Source organism: Rutidosis leptorrhynchoides, chromosome 9, assembly GCF_046630445.1.
Source record: "Rutidosis leptorrhynchoides isolate AG116_Rl617_1_P2 chromosome 9, CSIRO_AGI_Rlap_v1, whole genome shotgun sequence".
Taxonomy (NCBI): domain Eukaryota; kingdom Viridiplantae; phylum Streptophyta; class Magnoliopsida; order Asterales; family Asteraceae; genus Rutidosis; species Rutidosis leptorrhynchoides.
Window position 1 is genome coordinate 295,281,270 of NC_092341.1, and position 4,513 is coordinate 295,285,782.

The 4,513-nt window shown below is 35.5% G+C and overlaps 1 long non-coding RNA gene across 2 annotated transcripts; it reads left to right on the top strand.

Annotated features, from left to right (window-relative positions):
• Nucleotides 1-380: 380 nt before the first annotated feature.
• Nucleotides 381-3,848, top strand: LOC139865670 (uncharacterized). Of its 2 annotated transcripts, XR_011765055.1 has the most exons (4): nt 381-524; nt 638-682; nt 935-1,016; nt 3,595-3,848. It is a non-coding gene; the product is annotated as an uncharacterized lncRNA (long non-coding RNA). The 2 variants fall into 2 exon arrangements; XR_011765054.1 differs by lacking the exon at nt 381-524 and having other exon boundaries at nt 659-682; nt 780-1,016.
• The last annotated feature ends 665 nt before the right edge of the window (nt 3,849-4,513 follow it).

Consider the following 4,513-nt stretch of genomic DNA (forward strand, 5'->3'; position numbering starts at 1 on the left):
ACATAATGTCATTAATATGACATTTCTCTTTATAAAAAAATATCAAAAGAAAAAAAAAATAAGTCATGCACATGATATCATAATTACAATTTAATTTCGAATTTAATTTAATTAAGATATGTAAACAATATTGAAAGACAAAAGTGCATTATAAAAAATGCTGTTCACATGAAAAATTTGTTTTTCTTTTTAAATTTGCTTTTCTTTTAAATTTGTGTATCTTAGAAATTTACTTTAACCCATCTTGCAATATCACATTGGAAATGCAAATTTTTTCAACTTTTGCATGTCTGCTATTATCTCGAGACTCAAAAATTGAAGAGTCTTTTTCATTCAATTAATTTCAAATGCTTCAAACTCTTTTCTTTTTAGATGTGTTTTTTACAATCTCCCCATTTGTGCCAAAACGTGTATATATTTTATCTTCTCCTTTCCATGTCTATCTATATCGATTTGATTTCTATGTGAGCATTGGGTTCTACCAATTTCAACAAAATCTTGCATAACCAAATTGTTTAATTAAGGTTAGTATGTCAGATTTTTATTTTTCAATTTTTTTTCGACAAGTTTGTATTTGCGATGGATTTTGTTTTAAGGTTTTTAATTTTAATTATCTAAACTATAATTTTATCTCAAGTTCAATCAGATAGTGGGATTAAATTCATATTGCCTTCATATTCAGGTAATATTTTAAATGTTTCGATTTTTAGTTTCTATCTACTGTTTCTAATAATAACTGGATTCTTTGATTTCAAGGGTTTAATCCATGATTTTTGAAGGTATTTTTACACATATGTATGTGTAATGCTACAAGAGCTCAACGTAAGAAGACAAATAAGGGGGTGAAATGCAACGTTCCTTTCGGAAAAAAAAAGTTAATCCAACCTTTTTATTAGAACTATATACAATACTAACTTATAGAAGGTTAATCTAGGTGTGCAAGTGTCAAATAAATGGAGATTATTCAAGTGCATGAAAGGTGTTTGATAAAATGTCTGAAAGAATAGAGTTCTATGGTATGTTTTTCATTATAGCTGCCTTCATTACTAGGTATAGTCGTGATCTGTATGTGAATATTATATGTTTTGTGGATATTTTTGGATCTATTGCTAATGATATAAATATAAATAGTTTAATATATTAAAAGTATTTAATTAAATCACATCTCTTGATTCTATTGTAAAATAAGTATTATTTGAATTTGTATGCATATGTTTTTTAGCCATGTTATTCATTTACTTCTACGGCGTTACTATATTTCTGGTGCAATACAATGTGACTTTGATTATGTTTTAGCCATGTTGATTCATTTACTTCTATGGTGTTACAATATGCATATGTTTTTTAGCCATGTTGATTCATTTAATTCTATGGTGTTTTTTATTTGCTATTTTTCTACCATGTTAAAATAAATCTTCTTCAGAATCTTCAAGAAGCTATTTGCATATGCCCGATGAAGTTGATTATATTGTCGTTTCTTTTGAACAATGGTACTTATTGAGGTTGGTTTGATATATTGAGATATACTATTAGTAAGTTAGAGGTTAGTAATGATAGTTTGACTTTTTGTTGATCAAATAATTAAAGTTTTGGAGATGGGAAGTTTTTACAATATGAAGATTTTGGATAAGTTTGATATGTTTTTTTTTTATGATATTGATGAATTTTTTAGCTTAATATAAAGTCTTTTATAAGCTGAAAAAAACTTGCAGGGGTAGGTACTTTGAACCCAACTAAGCTTTTGTTGTTCAACTTTTGAAACTTTTAGACTAAACACTACCAAAATTAGCCCATCATTAGTATAACTATAGATACAAATATGTAAGACCCTAATATTTATTGTACATAGAGTAGAATGATGTACGTAAAGTGTGTGAAACGTGGTGTAAGTTTAAAGGGTGACAGACTGTTCGGAGCATCGTGCGCACCGCACACAGATATGGGCGCGCGCCGCGCACACCACCTGGCGACAGTTTTCTGTCTTTTTCAAATTAGATTTAAATTAGGGGCTTTTTGGTCTTTTCACTTGAGGCCGGATCTGAAGCCATATCAGTTGGTTTGGATCCAACTTTGGATCACTTTCACATCCACAAACACTCTCAACTATCTTAGAGAGAGAGAGAGATTTCTACAGAGAGATTTGGGGTTTTGGAGAAGAAGAAGCTTGAATCGATCAAAAGCTCGAGTGTTAAAGTTGTTCACCTCGTTCCTAGCTACGTTGTGGTTGTTGTGGTAAGTTCTAACTCCGAATTTCATTGTTTGATTTTGATATTCAAAGTAGGGTTTGAACTTAAATTGTTGTGAAACCCATTTAAACTCATGAAGTGAGTTTAGTGTTGCTAGTAATCGGGTTTTTTGTTGTTGTTGGTGGGTTTTGGGTTGGAAACCGACTTGGTCATGATTAGGACTTGTAATTTGGGTTTAATCACTAGGCTTGGTGATTATGGAAGTGTTGGAACCCATCTTAGTGTATTTAAAAGACTAATTTTGAAATGAGTCAAAATTAGGGTTTATGGGTGATTTTGAGAATGATAAGTTTTTAACACTTATGATTGGGTTAAATTGACATATTAGGACCAATGTCACTAATGTTAGTAATTATTGGTTAGTTTGGGCGCGGTTTGTGCTTGGAATTACGATGGATCGAAATTGCACTAAGTGTCGATTTGAGTTTGGTTGTAAATCCACTCTAAGTGTGTTGTTTGTATTGTGATAATGGAATACGTACTTTTCATTGACGTGTTACGAATTTGTTCGGTTGCATTCATCAAGACGACAAGGTGAGTGTTAATATCCTATATGCCTATGTATGTGTAGGATGGGTGCGGGTCGGATGAAGTGGTTCTCGGTTATAGAGCTCACTTCACATATAGGTGGATTTGATGGACTTGTGTAATAGGTCCAATTGACACGGTTGTGCATTTTGGTTGACCACCTTTGGCGAGGTGCACACTTTTTGTGTACGTTATCACATGTGCTTGTGATGTGGGCCTATATAATCCCGATGGCGTGGGATTGGTATTGAGTTGCAGTTGAGTAACCCCGATGATGTGGGTTTTGATTTGGGAAGTGAATCACGTGTGGATGCGGATTCACGATGACGCGTGTAATTCGGTCATCTTATTGAGGTAGTGATCTCGTGTGGTTGCGAATTTACTAAGGCTCGTGTAGTTCGGCCAACCTCGATGTTGTTGTGTTATTGAATATAGTAGTCTCGTGTGGATGCGAATTTACTAAGGCTCGTGCAGTTTGGCCAAATCTTCATTTGGTATTGGGTTAAGGGGTTAACCTTGGGCGGTATTATACTTTGTTACATATGGATGTTGTTGTATTGTTGTGTTGTAGCTAACCCTCCGGGTGTAGCTTATTGACGTGATACATGTCGTTGTTGGTGTACTCACATTGTTGATATTGTTAGCTTGTTGTATAGCGATTGTACGGTATGCTTAGACTAGCTTGCCTTTATGCATGGACTCCGGTATGTGCTATTTGATTATTATTGTGTGGCGTGTTCATTTTATGCATATATATGTATGTAGTATATTCTCACTCACTAAGCGTTAGCTTACCCTCTCGTTGTTTACATTTTTATAGATTCGCTTGGAGGCGGTGGCTCGGGTAAGCATGAGGACTAGTGGACTTGCGTAGTTGCTTTAGAAGACGTGCTTTTGGATTGATTAGGATTGGGTAGCGTATCCCCAATCGCCATGCTCAGTCTTTATTTTGTGTTAAAATCATGTGGTCGAAACTTGTATTTTTGTACGAAAGTCATAAAACGACCGATGTGGGCCCGGTGTCGTAAAACTTGTATTATTATTGGAACGTGTTAGTTTTACCTAATATTATATGTAGTGAAAACCGTTTCGTCTAAAAGTGTCGGGAAGTGGGAGATCTTTAATTGAAAATTGGAAATTTCTGACAGAACCTGATCAGCCTTGTCCCTTGTGCGCGCCGCGCACAGAAGGGGCTGCGCGCCACGCACCCCTCTGCTGTATAAAAAAAAATTTTTGCTGCGTGTTCGGTTGGATAACGGGTTGGGTCGTTAGAAGTGGTATCAGAGCATGGTCTAAGGGATTTAGGTGACTTGAGATAGGTGCCTAGACTTAGACTTTTTTGTGTGCTTAATTGTTGTGGGACTTGTAGGAGTACGGGTCGGAATGGCAACTTGGTTAGTGCCTTAGCGTGTAGGTGAACTAACTAGGATTGTGACTTGTGTTATGATATTACTTCTCGTGTGTGTTTTATTGCGTAGGATTTTTGTTTTGTTGGTTACATCATCGAGTGAGGCGGTCGTTGTACTAACAAGTTGATACGGCATGTGCGCGTACTAAGGACTTGCAAACCTTATTACGGGTGCAAATCGTGTCTACAAGTGATGTACGACGAGTGTTTAGCAAGATGGGGCGGTGTTGTGCGTGTGGTTTTATACGTTCGTGGACTAATTGTTTTGCATTCTTTAGAATGACGACGCGAAACGAGATCGAGACGAATGACGATGAGTTTAACGCTAGGG